Source organism: Canis aureus, chromosome 1 (assembly GCF_053574225.1).
Source record: "Canis aureus isolate CA01 chromosome 1, VMU_Caureus_v.1.0, whole genome shotgun sequence".
Taxonomy (NCBI): domain Eukaryota; kingdom Metazoa; phylum Chordata; class Mammalia; order Carnivora; family Canidae; genus Canis; species Canis aureus.
In genome coordinates this window covers 122079525-122097745 of record NC_135611.1, presented here as the reverse complement: position 1 = coordinate 122097745, position 18221 = coordinate 122079525, and the positions used below count along the sequence as shown (strand labels likewise).

At 48.9% G+C, this 18221-nt stretch overlaps 2 long non-coding RNA genes across 2 annotated transcripts; one reads left to right on the top strand and one right to left on the bottom strand.

Moving 5' to 3' along the window:
* The first annotated feature begins 4409 nt into the window (after positions 1-4409).
* Positions 4410-17046, top strand: LOC144288789 (uncharacterized). Its single transcript, XR_013356784.1, has 3 exons — positions 4410-5211; positions 5772-5893; positions 15521-17046. It is a non-coding gene; the product is annotated as an uncharacterized LOC144288789 (long non-coding RNA).
* Positions 9003-17046, bottom strand: LOC144288787 (uncharacterized). Its single transcript, XR_013356783.1, has 3 exons — positions 16895-17046; positions 10573-11244; positions 9003-10394 (listed from the first exon to the last, which is right to left on the bottom strand). It is a non-coding gene; the product is annotated as an uncharacterized LOC144288787 (long non-coding RNA).
* Positions 17047-18221: the final 1175 nt, after the last annotated feature.

Here is an 18221-nt window from a genome sequence, read left to right as displayed (position 1 = left end):
ATCCGCTGTGACCTTGAAGGGAAAAGCTACTTAAGTCTCACCTGCGTCAGTTTTCACATCTGGAGAGTGGAGTTCCCACAATAATAGTGACTGGCCAGCGGAAGGGTGACAGTCGAGTGCATCTGTGCGTGGAAAGACCCGAGACAGGCACCTGGCGAAGAGAAGCCACTCGTGATCAGCAGCAGCATCGTCACCCACTTCATCACCACACCTGCCCGGATGGGGTCATTTCACAGTGTTGTGTGAGCCGCGTTCTTCCACGGGGCATCTGGACCACCGTGTTCCTAATCCCACTCGGCCTCCCACCCCTGCCCCTCGCGGTTCCCCGCACAGGACCAGCACAGAAGGAGGAATCAATAAGCACGCAGTGGACTGGACAGATTTGGCTACACTGGCGATCTCCGAGGTGTTGCACCAATCAGGACCAACGGTTCCCCAACGTGGCCTCACTCAGCAACTTGGTGATGGGCGTCGATTGCAACCCAGCGGCAGTGATCGCGAGATTCCAGCACACGTAGTTCCGAAGTGAAAAGCATCCTGTCGACACCACCAAATCCAACGGCAGGTGCCCATTTCAATCCTCATCTGGTTTACGTACCAACGCACAATCGATCGACGTGGTACGGTCCCCACGGGTGATCATTATCTGCCTCAGAGTATAGACATAGTCCAAGACTGTTGTGCCTCAGCGAGGCCCTGAAAGAGTTAAGTGAAATAAAGAATATTATCAATATTGTATCAGTCACAGATGAGAAACTACATACCGGGATCAGTGTAATTCATTCATTGGTTTATGGACACCGAGTCCTCCGGGGACTGTCACAAATCCACTTGATGTTCCTGAGTGTGAGATTTAGCATTTGGATCTTTGATTTAGCTGAAAGATGTGTAAAAACTCATGCAGTCAGACAACTCCCTACAGGCGATTCATCTGTGTTGGCTTTTACGTAACAGTTATTCCAATCAAGTGCCAGCAGTAACTTAAGCTCCGAAACTTGCCTCTGAATTCGCATTTCTGAGACGCTGGAACGTGCGGGAACGGCAGCAAGGGCAAGGGTGTCCCTGCGGGAGAGGGGAGCCCTCGTGCTCTCCCGTTTCTTTGGGATGGACGATGGGCGGGCCCTGCCTGTTTTGAGGAAGGACGCAGCCCCTGGCTTCCAGGCCTCCAGCCCGCATGAGGCCCCGGGCTTCCTGCTGCAGGGTGGCCGCGGGGACGGGAGGCGAGACCCACGAGTTCCTGGGAGCCGGGGCCAGTCGGGGCTCGCAGGGCTGCCCTCGGCGGTCCTGAGGGGGCTGGAGGAAACACAGCTGCCTGGCTGGCTCCGCGGGGGAATGAGGAACCCTGAGCCCCTGAACCTGATCGGTCAGGTGGGAGGCATGACTGTGCAGCTCCTGACCCGCTGGGTATTGTTCTCCCCGTATCTCCTCCACGATTCCTGCACGTCCCTCAGCACACCGGCCTCGGGCCAGCCCTAAGTCTCCTTTTGATCTCTCGCTACCTGCACCAAAAGGCAGGGTGGAGGAAGGCAGAAGGCTGCAGCATCATTGTGCCCCCAGTGAGAATAAAAAAGCCGGTGGAACATTCTGTGCACAATTTCAGAGAGACGATGCAGGGATGCAATGGCCTGGCGACCTGAACGGGCCTTTCACATCCCACTGTTATTAAGAGATGAGGTTTTCGACGCGCGCAGCCAGCATCAGCAGTGGGTGGAGAAAGCCCTCCCATACGTGAAGCATTTAATCGTCACCACACGCTTGTGAGAAGGCTCGCTTGCAGTCCCCACTGTATAGAAGAGGAAAGTGAGGTGTGGAGGGGTTATTAAGTTGCCCCGGTCACACAGCTGGCAAAATGCAGAGCTGGGCTTCAACCCCGGGTCCAGTCATCCTGGAGGCGAGGCTCACAAGGTGAGCTGGCAAGTGACACCACCCCCGTTGCCCGTTGGGGATTTTGCAGGTTGGCGACGGGGCAGCACTGTCCGTGCTTGGGGCATTTCTCCAGCCTCCTGAGGAAGCGACTCACAGGCGGGTAGCTGCGATCACAGGCGCTACAGAGGTGCGCACGGGCCCGTTGGGAGGTGTCCTATCTCCGGGAGTCTGTAACACCTCCAGAAGCGTCGGCTGGAGAGGAGGGGAGAGACAATTCCCGGAGAGATGAGGGGTGATAACTTTCCAGCATTGATGAAAGACATGAATCCTTAGAATCAAGAGGCACAAGGAGTCCCAAGCAGGATTTTTTAAAAAAAATTGCACAGTAGGAGATACCACAGTCTAAAAATATAAATACATTTAAGAAGAGACTGAGTGAGAAAAAAAAAAAAAGAATTAGTTCAGGTCAAGGGTATTTTTGAAGAGACACGGGTGTTTCTTAGGGATTCCGGAGGTTTCTGGGCAGGTGCTCTCACCTCGCTGGACTGTGTTGCTGGTGGCGGCTTCCTGCCCTGTGACGAACCTTGAGGACTCACATCACTCAGGAGCCAAAACCTAGAGGAGAAGATGGGGCTGCGGAGCCGCAGGGAAGGTTCCCCTTCATCCCTGATGGGGGCCCCTTCATACGCCCACACCTTTGAGGCCACAGGAGGGGAGCGGGGCAAGGACTCAGCCACGGTGCCCTGGGTGCCCCTGCCTCTCCCATCTTGGGGAGGGCAGCCTTGGGGGTGCAGACAGGAAGCCTCCCTCTCCTGTGGAACTCCCGTGCGGGGAGACGTCCGGGGAGCGCTCCGTGAGTGCTCGCTCAGGCTGCTGAGTGTGCGGTGGGCACATACGGGATACGGGGCACCAGCACTCAGTGCGGGCTGCGCACTTAATCCCCAGCACGAGCTTGGGAGGTGGGGGCTGTCGCCCTTGACTCAGCCGGGTCACTGCCTTGCTAAGCGAGGGTCCCGGGGCCGCCAGAATACAAACCCAGGCCAGGGGCTCAGGAAAACTCATTTCCTTCTGGGGGAAATACGTCCGTCCAAGGAGGGGAGAGCAAGCATGAAGAAAGCACATTCTGGAACATGGATGAGCATGTTTTGATTTTACAGCACAGGATCCAACTTGGCAGCGTTTATGCAGCCCCTGGTACGTCCGCAGGCCCCGCTTCGCGTCTCCAGGGGCAGCTCCAGCCCAGGCTGGGCGATACGGGGAGGGGGGGCCCAAGGCGGCCCGCGGCCCGGGCTCCTTTCTGTCGTCTGCTCAGCCCCGGAGCTGGGGACGCTCAGCTGCAGTGACTTCCTCGGGCTCTGGATTTTTAAAGAGCCTTGGCTTGAAACTGCTCCATTTGGGAGGGTTTCTCCCTAGCATTTGGTATGGAATTATTACCAAATGCTAGAGAGGAACCCTGCCAAATGCTGTATATCAGCTAAAACCCAAACTCCTAAACAATGAAATATTTATAATAAAAACAGACCCCAGAGAGGGGCGCAGACTGGGGCGCCCAGCTGGTGAGAGGCTGCTGGCCGAGGTGGCGCAGTTCGCCTGGCCTGGACGTGCAGGTAGCGCCACGGGGGCAGGCGGGGTGGTGTAGGATCCCCCAGGCCAGCAGGGGAAGCTGGGGGCGCAGCCCGTGGGCCTGTGAGGACGCTCATCCTCAAGCCCCTGCACGCGTAGCTCGGCCCCTCCGCCCCCTCCCCGTGCCCCCCTCCCTGTTTCCTAGTTTAGCGATCAGCATTCAGCAGGCACTCAATAAATGCTGACTGCCTGCAAACCGAGATATTTCCAGTAACAGCAAAACCTCACCCATCTGGAACCCACAGGGAATAAGATCAAGACAGCTGAGTTTTCCAGAAAGAGCCATAAATTATTTTCATGTAACATTTTCAGATGGAAATATTTCTAAGATGCGGTGCACATTTCCCTTTTTTTCTTACTTGGAGATTGTGGAACACCATTAACCTTTCCGTAATGGCTCAGGGATGCTGCAGTGAACCTCGGATGCCGAGCAGGAGGTAATGCAGCCCTCGGGGCTCGAGGGGTGTGCAGGGGCGTCTGCCCTCCGCTAATGGGCTCGGCTCAGGAGCTTCCTCCGGGCCCATGGCCTAGTTCCTGCAGATTTGGGGGTTCCTCGCACACGAGCCGGTTTCCAGTTTCCGCTCCCCTTGGTGTGGCCACGCGGGGGGTCCTTCTCCCGCTTCCTAAATCACTCTTCTTAGCGACCCTGGACCAGAGACCAGCACCCCGGGCTTAAGAAGAGGAGGTGCGAGGAAGGCGGTCATCGGCTTTGAGGGGCCCTCCACAGGCCTGAGCTGAGTGCACAAGCTCCAGGCTCTTCTGGCCGCGCTCAGGCCGCTCCAAGCCATTCTTGCACTTGGCCTTGATTCATGCGTCAGAGGCGGCAGGGGGCGGGGGACAGTAACCAGGGTTTATCAGGGAGGCTCACGAAGTTCCCGGGAGCGCTGAGTGCACCCTGGGTCTCCCGCAGGCACCACAGTTCCTGCACCTTCTCGAAAGAACTGCACTTCTTTGGCCTCTCTCTCTCTCTATTTTATTTTATTATTTTTTTTACAAGCAAAGCATGGTGGCTATTTCCTCCCCATTTGGAAGAGCGGGAAACTGAAAGCTGGAGAGAGACCTGGAGGCCGGATGGGACCCCCCAGTAGAGGGGATCCGGCTGGGCCGGAGTGAGTCCAGGTCCCAGCAGGAAAGCATGCACAGTCCCGGGGATGCTCCAGGGGGTGCAGAGCTGTGGGCAGAGCTGAGAGGGCCCACAAGGGGTGGAGAGGCACCCTGGGACCTGCACCTGGGACAGGGACCCGGCGCCTGGCAGCGGAGGGAGCAAGCACCCGAGGCCTGGGAGTCCTGGGCGGGGAGCGGCCCGCTGCCTGAGGGCACCGCTTCGGGGGCCTGCTGGGGAGGAGGGAGGCACCCCAACTTCTCTTCCCTGCGGCCTGCCAGCCTCCTATCAGGAGCTGATCTCGGAGCCAGGGGACCAAGGGGCCGGGGGGTGGCGGAGTCCCCGGAGGTCACCCCCCCTCGCTCCCATGCCCAGAGAGGGTGGAGAACAGACAGAAGATTCCAGCACAGCCTGCTCCCGACAAGGATGCCCGCAGCCGCACGTGTGAAGCTGCCTCCCTGGGGCTCCAGTGTGGGTCACCCGCACACCTGCACCCTGCCGGTGCTGGCCCGGTCTCCCCCCACCCCCACCGGGAGCCCCCAGGCCCGGCGGCTCCTCCAAGGCCCTCGCCTCATCTCTAACACCGCTGAGACGGTCTCTAACCCGGAGGCCAGCCGTGGGTAGGTCCCTGCAAGCCTTGCAGAGCTTGTCACCTGCTGCTCCCCACCCCTCCCCCTCGGCCTGCTTAGCTGGAGAGGCGGGGAGCTGTGGGGACTGCACACGCGAGTCTGGAAAACAGGCCTGAGAGCAACCCAGGGCTCGCCTCGGGCTTGCACGTCTTTCCAGATCCTTGGGGTTCGCATCCGTGGAGTGGTGATAACCCACAGGCCCGCCAGCTGTTGGGAGGCGGGAAGGAGAAAGCAGATGAGGAATCCCTTGACAAACTCAGAGACGGGGGGCGTGAGAGATGCTTGGGTCAAGCACTTAGCAGCGAGCCGCCCCTGGTCCTTTTGACGGCGAGCCGTCCACTCCCGCCCGGCCTGTCAGGTGCTGGGCTGTACTTGACAGGTGGCGGGTGCTCCGAACCCACAACAGGGCCAGGTCGGAGGCCATCGCAGCTTTGCCTAAACACACCTGGCAGGTGTCCCTCTCCCCCCATGACCCTCCTTCCCAGCTCCCCCCAAATCTGAGTCGTGGGTGCTCCATTCACTTAAACACTTGGCTGGTGTGCCCATTGCAGGAAATTTAGACAACACTGGAATCTGCCAAGAATAAAAGTTAACCATCCACGACCCACCACCCCGAATCTGCAGGCGAATTTCCTCCCATGCCTCAGTTCTTGGCATAACAGATACATAACAGGTAAGTATGCGTAACACGGGCACAGCAGAGGCTGCGGGGAAACTGCAGGTGCCGAGGGCGGTGGTCCTGGGCTGGGGCACGGCGGGCACCACGCGGCGGGGGCTTGTCTCAGCTAGGAGTACGGATGCGCGTGCACACAATCCGGATTCCTTGTAAGCGAAGCATCGTACCCCACCTTTTTTTGCTCTCCCCGTTTTCTGTCCAATTGATCATACAATTTGGATTAATGCAGAGTTTCCCAAATTATAAAACTCTCCTGCTGCCCCGAACACGGACGCTGTGTGGGATGTGGAAAGATGCATTTGTTCAGTCACTCGTTCACTCACGGAGTCTCTGGGAGGTGGCATCCTGTGCCCGCTGCTGAAGACACAGAAAGGACACAACCCGCCTCCGTTTGGGGGAGCTCCTGACTCAGTGCTGCCAAGCAGGCCGAGGCCATGCACAGTGGAGTCCAGCCCCAGGGAGGGGGCACTCAGGGGCACCCCCCAGGGCAGGCTCCGTGCCCCGATTGTCTCCACAGGGCCTGGCACCCAGTTGGTCTGCGTGGGTGGTCTTCCCGCCTCCCCGCCCCCGCCCCGGGGGAACCCTTCCTGAGAAACCCACCTTCCCCCTTTGCCCACGTCCAGGTCCTGAGCCCCGCTTCTCACTCGGATGCTCCACGGCAGGGCCCCCGCCGCCTCCTGGGCAGCGTCTCGCTGGCCCGGGGCCACACCCACAGTGTCATAGACTTGCACTATAATCTCGTCCCTGAATGACGACTTTCTTTCAAGTCTCATAGGTGCCAAGTTGCTCCTTAAGAGATCATCTTTAAAGAATATGTTTCGTCTATGGATCAGCTTCCAGAACGTCAGCTCTGATGTGTTTGCATTTCGTAAAGAAACAGCGCCTTCTGGAAGGCGGCGGGAAAGCCAGCCCCAGTATCCATCTGGCAAACACTGTGTCCCCTCGTGGGTCTGTCTGAGTGTGGAGGTTTGTCGCTGCCGCAGGCCGCCGGGACACGCTCTTCAGGGCCGCGGGCGGGCGCTAATCTGGGGCCTGGTGGTGGGAGTGCAGCTCTACTATCTAGAGACTCACTCGCTCAGGGCCTGGCCACGAAGGCCGCGCAGGTTGCGACAGAAACGTCTCAGGGTGTCACCGGCTGGCCCTCAGCTCTAAGCTCTGGGTCTGCTTTCCCGCACGATGACTGTACCCTATCGGGTCCTTAGACGTCGCAATGACAGTAGAGCTTGAACGTTGGCCCCCTAACAGCCGTGACGCAGCGATGGTCACGTGTCATGGGGCTGCGGTCACCAGCCTCACCGTGGTAGGCATTGGGTCGCCCGTGGGTGTGTCCAACTGTCACCAGGTCCGCTTGCAGCTCACACCCTGTGAAATGTCATTTGTTTCTCAATCAAGCTGGAGAAAGTTGCGTCTGGCTTGCGGGGGAGCCTGGTGGGCTTCGGTCCAAACGGTCCTCGGAGTGGGTACGGCGGCCCCCACGGACGGGCGGTTGTCGGGGGGATCGGGGTGTTCTGGGGCATGTGGCCCCGACCTGCCCGTTCTGTTACCTTCTAGTGATTTCACGGATTAGAGCCGCGGGGAAATTGGACTTTCTTAGATATGCAACTGTGTTTCCAGCAGCCCGCAGCACGGAGGCCGACTCCACGGCCGTGGGTCAGTAATTCACGAAACATCCGCCCGTGACCCATCGAGCATTCCTGAGATATGAGAGCGAGAGGCAAAGGGCAAGAGTGAACCCGGGTTAAATGTAGCCACAGAACCAAGTTCTCCCTTTTAAAGGTGTGTGACCTGCAGGTGCCCGCCGCAACAGCGTGTGGCCGTGCTGGCCCCACAGACTCAGGGGACATTCCAGACGCGTTAGTGGCAGGACGCGGGCTGCTCACCATGGGGGCCCCGTCTTCACGGTGAGGGGTCCGCGCCGCAGGACATCAGGCCCTGCACAGTCGCCCACAGACACCTCTCTCGGCGGGCATGGCGCTGGCACGGGCTTCTGCGCGGCTGGAAGAAAATGCCACCAGAATGTCCCCAGGGCCCCGAGCCACTGAACGAAATAGCCTGGGCTGTTAAGTCCTCTTCTCATTCTTATTTAATGAAAAAGTACACATGAAACATTTAAATATATCACTGGCAAGCGTACGTGAGTGCTCAGCGTTGCGCTAAGTGCTGACTCACTGGGCTCCCCAAAGGAGCCCATGAAGGAGGGTCTCATTTCTCAGATGTGCAGGTTGAGTCACTGGCCTAAGGTTACAGGGCCCTAGAGCGGTGGGACGGCATTTGAATTCAGGCAGCCTGACCCCAGAGCCCCCGTTCTGGCCCCCAAGGGAACTCTCCCCACTTTTCCTTTGGAGCAATACTAAAATCCTCACCAATGGCGTAAATAACCCCCAAGGGAGTGAAGGAGGAGAGGCTGTGGGAGCAGAGTTTCTGAGGGGGCAGCTGGCAGGTGGACCAGGCTCCTGGGACGACTAGATCTCACTCTTCCTGGCTGGATGACTCCTTCCCTGGATCCGAGCCCACCGAGGAGCTAACACAAAGAGATAACAGTGTTTCCTTTGAAGCCAAGAAGGTCCTGTTTGTTCCCTGCTGGGGACTGGACCTATCTGGAGGTCCCTAGAGCTGAGAGATGAGCCTGGGGGGCAACAGGAACCTGCTGAAAATCATACACCATGATGATAATCAGAAGGCCGGCCTACATGCAGTGATGTGACATGCCTAAGCATTAACATCCTCTTACGTGCCTGTGAGACGTGTCCTAAAGCCCCCCCGAGTGCACATAAGCAGAAGGCAGGACAAGTCAGGAGAGGGAGGAGCACACAGTGGGGCAGGCTTTTTGGAAAGAAAGCTGGCCATGCCTGTGAGGAGCCTCAAAACCCTCCAGACCCAGGTGCAAACAAAGATTTAACCATCAAGATGCTCTCTCCAGTACTTCTGAGAGATGTTCCAAACTAAGAGATTGTTTAAATGAAATATGTTGCATCCAATTGATGGAACACTTTGTAGCCATAAAAATCACGTTTTCAAACAATAGTTAATGATGTGGGGAAATACCTTGTGCTGCAAGGTGTTAAAAAACCAAAATTCAACTGAATATTGAAGACCTAATTGGCTTTATTTGATGATTCATGAGCTGGGCTGCATCCTCTCTAGGAAACAGAAGGGAGCTCTCTGAAGAGCTGAATGACACGGGAGACCTTTATGGGCAGAAGGCGCAGGGACAAGGAAAGAGTAGATTACCTCTCCTTTCTTTGGGGGACAGAAGGGACCTGCCAGGTAGATTAGCTCATGAGTGCTGAGCAGAAAATTCCAGACTGACTGGGTTAAGATTTAATCCTGGGAGAGACTGAAACTGTAATTAGGTTACGTAGTAGGTCTTGGTTTACTGATGTGGGGCTTAGCACAAGTGACTCCATTTTGGACCAGCTATCTCTTTTTGATAATTCTCCCCTTTGGATAAGATTCTCAGATGTGATCACAACGTAAGGCATCACTCCCAGCTACCTCTCTGAAGTTCTCACTGGTTTTGGCTGATCCTGCGTGGTAGTCGCAGATCCTCATGTTTGCTGAACCTCTGTGGTATTCACATATTATGATGATGCTTGCTGAACCTCTATGTATCTGGAGGTCATGACTTCAGGTTTACATCTTTAAGTTGCTCGTTCTCTTCATTCCTCTTCTGATGCTCCAGTCTTTGGGAGATCCTTGCTTGGTGGTTAGTAGCTACAGACATGCATTTGAAGCTTTTGAGAGAATACAGCACACCAGCGGGACTACTATGATTATTACAAGCAGGATATTCCTAACATCTGGAATGCACTTTAGAACCACGGTCCCCAAGACCAAACCAATCAAAATGAAATAAGTCAAAGAAAGACTCAAGGAGTCCTCTTTTAAAAGCCACAAATAAAAAATAAATTTATTATAAAAAAATAAAAATAAATAAAAATCAAAAAATAAAAGCCAAGGAGTTTGCTCAGTCATCTTACGTAACTTGCCCAGAAGCATTAATTCAGGTGTAGCAGGTGGTGTTGGCCACAGCACAGACACCTCTTTGCTCAGCTAAAAGGTAATTAAGGGCAGTCATTATCAAGAACGATTTTGGCCAGAGAGTCTAAGGATTTTTGTTGGGAAGCTATTGTTTTAGCAACAGATTTCACAATACTTTCAAGAGTTCAAAAGTTCTTTGTCGCAGCTTCAGAGGAGCAGTGCTATATCAAAGGAAGCTCATTTTAAATAAGGAACGCCTCCTGGTAATTCCCTTTTGAGCCTGTGACTCAGGACTGGAAGGGTGATAGCCACGCAGGCCAGCAGAATTTAGGGGTCTGCAGACCACACAGGCAGTTTTATTCTGGGTCCCTTTTTATGTACTTGGGTGTGCCTTTCCCTGGACTTGATGCTGGTAGCCAGAGACGGGTAAATGGACAAGGTGTTTCTAGCATAATGGACAGAGATTGGAGTTCTTGATGGCAAATCCAGTGATCTGAGAGTCTCCCTCGGTAACGGCCTGGGAGATATAAAAATGATGGGGTCATCTTTCCAGGCCAATGCCAGAGTGAAAGAAAGAAAGAAAGAAAGAAAGAAAGAAAGAAAGAAAGAAAGAAAGAAAGAAGGAGAAAAAAGTTTCATGTTCAGTTAAAGTATGAAGTCTGGATCAGATGCTAATTTAGGTCAAAGCAGCCTACCTTGACGGCAGCTACTTCTCTTCCTCATCAATTTGATTCGGAGGCCTCCAGCATCTGCACAGGACCAGTGTCAGGCGGAGCCGTCCTCAGCTGTGAGACGTATGCCAAGGGGTCTAGTGCTTGACGTTTGTCTGCTATATGGGGGTGAGGAGGACCTGGTAGAGTCCTTCGCAAAGAGATTTAAGGGAAGTCTTTGTCCTTAGTGACTTCAAATCAGAAAGTGGGAGAAAACTGGAAATTTTAGTTTGGAGAGTCATAGCCAAATATTTATTTGAGGAAACTAAAAGGATTCAGAATCATGTCCGGTTTATACAGTTTTGTCTAACAAAACATCGAAGAAAACAGAATTGGAATCTGACATCTACAAAGGTGAAACGCAAATTTTCTCTCTACAACTACCCCTGTTTTCCCCAAAGATAATCACAGTAAAATCTAATTGGCATTAAGCTTGGCCTGATTATTTCTCAGGCCTAAGTGCAGCAAGAATAGTGATTGACCATATAAGCGCTTCTTGAGACTGCTTTGCTGGAACATTTCATAAAGAATCTTAGATTGAACTCTTAAAAGCTCCAGAGGCCAAGATGGTAAGCCAAGGACTCAGCATCATGTTTTACCTGCAGTACCATTCCAGTATATTCTGGTAATATAGTCAATGTTTCCAACTGTGTCCCACTGCAAGAAGAAGAAATTCTTATTAAACTTATGCAAACAATTAACTATATATTTCTGTGAAGAAACCTAAGGCTTTCTAAATTCTGGACGCATCAGGTAGGGAGGAAGAGTGACTATTTCATCTTTTTTTACAAAGGTACAGTGTAATTGCTGTAATTCATATATAGCTTAAGAGAAAAGATTTTGTTAAGTCTGGAAAAACAAAACATTCGGGAACCAGGTATGTTTTCAGACAAAAAGGCATTCTTCTCATTAGTCGGTTTGAATCCAGTTTCTCCATGCGTTCTGGAAATTTTTACCCAGTTCAGTTTCATGATCTTAGAGTTATCAGAAACCTGTACTTGTCAGAGTCCTCTCCATGAATCTTTTTGAAGATGAAGTACTTTTGCAGGAACACTTTTGCAAAAGCATCAGAGTAAAATAATCACTCTGTAAATGATAAAAAGACTTAAAACATGCCCATTGTTACAGATCTGATGCAAGTTGGTCACAGTGGAATTGACAAGGAAATTTAGTTATTTCTGTGATACTCAGCATTGCAAAATGATAACTGGAATGATGATAAAAACATTATCCCAGGATATATCAGAATTTAGGAATTTCATACTACTTCTGGAACACTTAGAACACATATACAACAACATACATAACAGCATAAAGAAAGCTTAGTATTACTTCTTATTTGACAATTCTGTCCATGTCACTCAGCGTATCAAATAAACCTAATTTAACATCTCCCTTTTTATAAGGCGAGAGAACAAATTTTTTGAGATGTTCCAGGGACCACCCGGAAAATCCCAAAGTTATTTCAGGGTCAAAGAGACTTCATTTAGAATTTGATTTGGGGAAGTTTGTCAAAAGCATCAAAAGGTTTAAAAACACCTGGTCAAATAATACCATAGGTCACTGTGAGATAATATTTAGTTATCTATTGAACCATACGGACAAATAATTCTCAGGAAAATACAGAAAGTTAAACAGTTGTAAAATAATATTTAAAAAAAAAAACTTAGCTGTTTTAATAGAGAAGACTTCATTTTCTCAAGTAATCAAGGACCTGATGATAAAGTCAAAATAAAGCACAACAAATTATTTTGGTAAGATACAAAATCTCTGCTTTTTAAGCAGATTACTTAAAAGGCAAATAAACTTTTACAATCAATTACTAACAGGAGACCAAAGGTCCAAGAAAACTTTTAACAAAGAGAAAACATTCTAATTTTGTACCCATGTACTTCTTATATTAACACTCATCTTTTTTTTTTTTTAACATAAATTCACTTCATTCTCAACCAGCCTGAGCAAAAATAAAGTTCCTTTCCCAAGGTTCCTTTTCCATAAATCTTCTAAAATCTTTCTTTCTTTTTTTTTTTTTCCTCTTTTCCATTCTGAACTACCAGTCTCACTTTAGGACAAAATTTCTTTTTCTTATCTTTAACAAAAATACATTTCCATTCTTCACCTTCTTTTATAGAAAACACACATCCTAATTTCCCTGCATATGAAGATGTTTCCCTTATAATTTCGAGTAGCTTTAATTATATATATTAGAACTTTTAACCATAGAAATTTTTTTAGTGAAAATAAAGGAGCCAACAACGTAAAGACATTAGCATTCTGTGGCTCGGTGTTATAAATGTTATAAATACTTGTTATAATTTTTGGAAACATATGCTTTCTCATAGTAAATTTCTCAGCATGGCACAAAACGTGTTTACTAGTAGACCCAAAATGTCCTTAGTTTCTCTGTAAACAAAGCCAAATGTGGACAAGCCCATTTTTAGTAATTAATTTTTTGTGTGCTTTATCTTATTTGGAAATGATCTAGAAATTTAATGACTATCCATTATTTAAATTAACTTGGCAAAACTTTAAGGTTTCGGGTTCCCAACAAGATTTGGGAAACTATTTTTTAAAATCACCTAGGAACTTTTATCTTGCTTACATCTATTTAATTTACTTGTTCCCAACAATTACATTTAATTACTTATTAAAGTTTCATCATACCAAGTTATTTTACTTGCTGACAAGTTTCGTAAGAGCGGTTAACATGAACTTACTTGACTAATATACCCAGGAAGAATAAAAATTGCATTATATTCAATGTTGATAACTCTAAAGACATGTCTATTTTAATTAAACCAACAAACTTGAACAACAAACTTAAATTAACTCTTAATGCCAAATATTTTCTCAGATTACATGAACCTGAGAAGTATCTGGGTTAGTTTCTATTCTATGTCTGAGAATTCTATGAATCCTTAATTCATGTAAGTGCTTATTCTCTTTGACCCAATTAAATAGGTCTCTTTACAAATTGATTTTAGTAGCACCATCCAGAGTTAGAAAATATCACACATCTATAGCATCTATGCATAGAGAGAGACACACACGTGTAAACATAAAAGCAGATAGAGAGACCTCACAGCTTCCATTTAAAAATTACTACTTGGATCACAGACAATAATACAAAACTCACTAGTTATAAAAATATTGACTCTAAGTTGCTTTTCTGGCAGATGGAGTAAGTTAAGGTCACCTGCTCAGATGGCTAAAGCTTTTTACTAATATTGGTGGAGAAGACATTTAAAATATCCTTCCTTCCCCTAAGTTTTAAATGACCTTTCCCTCTAGATAGATAGTTTCATTTTAGCTTAAGGGAGGAGGCCTAAAATAATTTCCATCAGGCTCTGAACATCAGCTTTCAATCTGGCCAATTTCTGACTACAGAGCTACTTAAAACTCCTTCTAAATATCTTGCCAGTTTTTAGCTGGAAACAGTAAATATTTCTGGCAGTACTGAACAGCCCCATGGACTCGAGAAGTTCCCAAAGAGGATGCAAGCGATAACTCATTTTCCTCTCTCTACTGGGGCGTTATAGGCAGATATGTGGGGGAGCTGCTTGTAAGAAATCTCACCCTTCACCGATTTCTGCCAGTTTCCCAGGACCCCCTCTGATATCTGCCAGAATTTGGCAATGTTCTTCATGAATTATATTTTAGTTTCCCTTGTCTGTTTAAGGGAACTATGTAGCAGTCTACCAGAAAATCCCAACTCTGGGAGGAGCCCATACAGGAAAACTCCTTTGAGGGTAGACATGGGGGTGTCGGGATCCCTGGGTGGCGCAGTGGTTTAGCGCCTGCCTTTGGCCCAGGGCGCGATCCTGGAGACCCGGGATCAAATCCCACGTTAGGCTCCCGGTGCATGGAGCCTGCTTCTCCCTCTGCCTGTGTCTCTGCCTCACTCTCTCTCTCTCTCTCTCTCTCTGTGACTATCATAAATAAATAAAAAATTAAAAAAAAAAAAAGACATGTGGGTGTCTGTAAGAGCCACACTTGGTGGACTTCTGTTTGTGGTCTTGTGGGGAGACCGTTGAGACAGAGGATTACTAGAGCGAGGACTCAAAGGAGGGTAGGAGGGAGCAGTAGGACTGACGACAATCTTACAGTCTCGTTCTAGGTACCTCTAGTGTCTTCTATGTTTTACTAACAGATCTTTTAGTGCAGTTATTTTGAAATTGTTGAAACCTTCTGGAAGCTTCTGCATGCAATTTAAATGGGCACCCTGTTATGTTTGCTTGATTTGGGAGCCCTTGCTTTCAAGGGGACTTCTTAAATGATCTTATCTAATCAGAATGCTCCCCATCATGGCCATTGTAACAACCGGTCATTTTAAATAAGCTTTTGCCATTTTTGTATAGATATATAGAGCTTCCAGAACCATAGTTCTTAGACCTAAAATAGAACAGGTGTATTGGAAGGTGGTATGCTGGACTCTTCAGAATTTAAGGATATCATTTTTTTTGTTACTTATCTATTTTTTCAGCTAAGCCTTTGGGTCTTTTTTTTTTTTTTAAGATTTTATTTATTTATTCGCGAGAGACAGAGAGAGAGAGAGAAAAGAAGAGACACAGGCAGAGGGAGAAGCAGGCTCCATGCAGGGAGCCCGACGTGGGACTCGATTCCGGGTCTCCAGGATCATGCCCTGGACTGAAGGTGGTGCTAAACCGCTGAGCCACTGGGTTTAGCCACTGCCCGCCTTTGGGTCTCTTGGAGCCAAACTAATACCCAAAAGGGATGTGCCTCTGTGGTTGGGGATTGTGTGGTATTTTACAGTGTACTTTATTGCATGGGGATTTTCTTGAGTTTGGCGGATGATCTAGTGTCAGTCTAACCCATTCCATGACCAACTTATCCTAACATAGGAGTCTTGGGATTAGGTGATGAGTCCTCTAACAGCTTTTAAATGTTTGACCTGCACCTATCAATTTTGCAGCCACTTCTGGGATTCCCATTAGCAACAACCTTCATCTACACAAAACTAGACAAATAAGCATGTACACCTTATGGTATCAGCAGTACCCAGGAGATGTTGTCGCGTCCTGGCCAAGAGAAGACTATGCACACCACCAGTCATTTCTATGGAAGATGGGACTAGAGAAAGAGCTGAAGCAGGAGACTCGAGAAGTGAGTCGTGGACTGGACTGGGTTTCCAAAAGGGGAATTAAAGACTAGAAAGCCAGTTAGATCAGAAACTCAACACAAAGAAAGCAGAGCTCAGAACTGAGAGGAACCAACCCACAGCTGTTGGAAATGGTGAGAGGGACAAAACACTCAAAAGAGTTCACAGGTATCATGCCTGTGCTTCTCATTGTCCCTGAAGCCATTGGGAGCCTCTCTCAGTCCCATGCTGCCACCAAATCTGTTTTAAAAAATGAATTCAACTGAATATTAAAGATCTTATTGGCTTTTTAAAATGATTCATGAGTTGGGTAGCATCCCGTCTAGGACCCAGAAAGGAGCCCTGAAGAGCTGAACAAAATGAGAGACCTCTATAGGCAGAAGGAGGCAGGAACAAGGAAAGAGTAGATTACCTCTTCTTTCTTTGGGGACAGAAAGGGCCTAACAGGCAGATGACCTCATGAGTGCTGGGCAGAAAATTCCAGATTGACTGGGTTAAGATTTATTCCTGGGGTAGGGCTGAAACTACATGTAGGTTGAATATCAAGTCTTGGTTTACTGATGTGGGCCTTAGCATAAGTGACTCTATTTTGGGCCTATTGTCTGCCAATCTGCCTATTTTTTTTCCCTGTTATTTTTAGAGATGGTGAGTAGGGGCAGAGGCAGAAGAACAGAGAGAATCTTAAGCAGGTTCCATGCTCAGGACAGAGCTCCACGTGGGGCTCGATTTCCCAACACTGATATCATGACCTGAGCCAAAATCCAGAGTTGGACATTTAACAGACCGAGCCACCTAAGCTCTCGGGGCCTGTTGTCTCTTTTTTAAAACAAAGGTTAGGGAATAAAAGCAAGACACAGAATTTCGGATAGAGAATGATTCAAAGTTTGTAAAAAAAAAAAAAAAAAAAAAGAATATGCAAAGAAAAATTCTTGGAGGGAAATACACAAGAAGCTAACAGGGTGACATTAAGGGAGATATAATAATTTTCTTTGTATATTTCCATGTTTCTAATTATTCTTTAATGTGAACCAAGGGTTACTTTCTATCAGAGGAAACAGCATTGATTCTTAAAAGTTGCAGCTAATTTCCAGGATTGGCAATACATTTTAAGCAGTGATGTTCACATATTCATTCATTCATTCGTTCATTCATTCACTCAATTAGTTAATAAAGGTTTAAAAAAAATACCTGATATAGGGATCCCTGGGTGGTGCAGCGGTTTGGCGCCTGCCTTTGGCCCAGGGCGCGATCCTGGAGTCCCGGGATCGAATCCCACGTTGGGCTCCCAGTGCATGGAGCCTGCTTCTCCCTCTGCCTATGTCTCTGCCTCTCTCTCTCTCTCTCTGTGACTATCATAAATAAATAAAAATAAATAAAAAAAACACTAATATATAGTATGAGTTATTTAAGCAGTAGAATGAATTTCTTGATTAGTTCCAGCAAAATTCTGTCATACCCCGTACTCTATGCTGGGCTAGGCTGGGTTCTGTCCTCTGGAAGCACCTAGCCTTGAGTGGAGAGGGGGATCCCCTAGCAGAGCCTTAGATGCTACACCTTGAACGGGCAGCTATAACCTTGGGAGGGCCTCCTGCAGGTAGAAGGTGGACATAACTATGTCTCAGATGTTCACCTAAATGAATAAAGTTATCCTCCGTCACTAGAGTGGCTTCATAACGGCCTGCTCATACCCTTAGATGCCAGTCCCCCAATCTCTGCTTTGCTAGTTGACTTTCCCAGGCACAGATTGCAGGATGCCCTGGAGGATTCTAGAACCCTCAAGAACCATGGGTGCAAGGACAGATACAGTCTGCCAGAGTCTCTCCAGGGATTTAAATATACCCCTGCAGCTACTGCCATCGCCTCTAAATGACACCACCTGATTCAACTCTGTCCCCCTCTTGGAGCCTGGCACTTTCAACATATATTTGACCTCATTACGTTGCCTTCCTCACATCTTCCTTCTCTGATGCCCCAAGATCCGTAAGACTTAACGCAGCCTGGTGGCATCAGGATTTAAAATGAAGTCTCTAGAGTGATGTTACTTCCCAAGCCGGACCTCCTGGCCTCCCTGGCCCTCTGCACACCCTGACTTCCTTGGTCGGTGTCCCGGGGAGACCCCAAGGGAGGCTCACTCAGGATTCTGAGTGTCGGCAGAACCAAGGGACTTATTTTTTGCCTTAACTTGGTCGTTCTCATTTGTTTCCCAGTTGCTTCCTTGAGGACAGTGATAAACCCCAGGGAAACCCTGGGGATCATTCTTGCTGATTCTATCTGACCTATATGGACCAGCTCACATTCATGAGCTAGCTATAAAATATTCTGGAAATCTACATTTCCCCAATACTTGATCGCTTTCACTTCTAGTGGCAAACAAAAGTTATATATCGTCCCAAGGTAAAATTGGGCCTGGAAAGTGGGATTTTGAAAAAGCAGGGAGCCGAGTCATGCAGCTGTGTGCTGCAAGGTGGACGCACAGCACGGGAGGAGAATAATAAAGCCATCGAGGACATCTTAA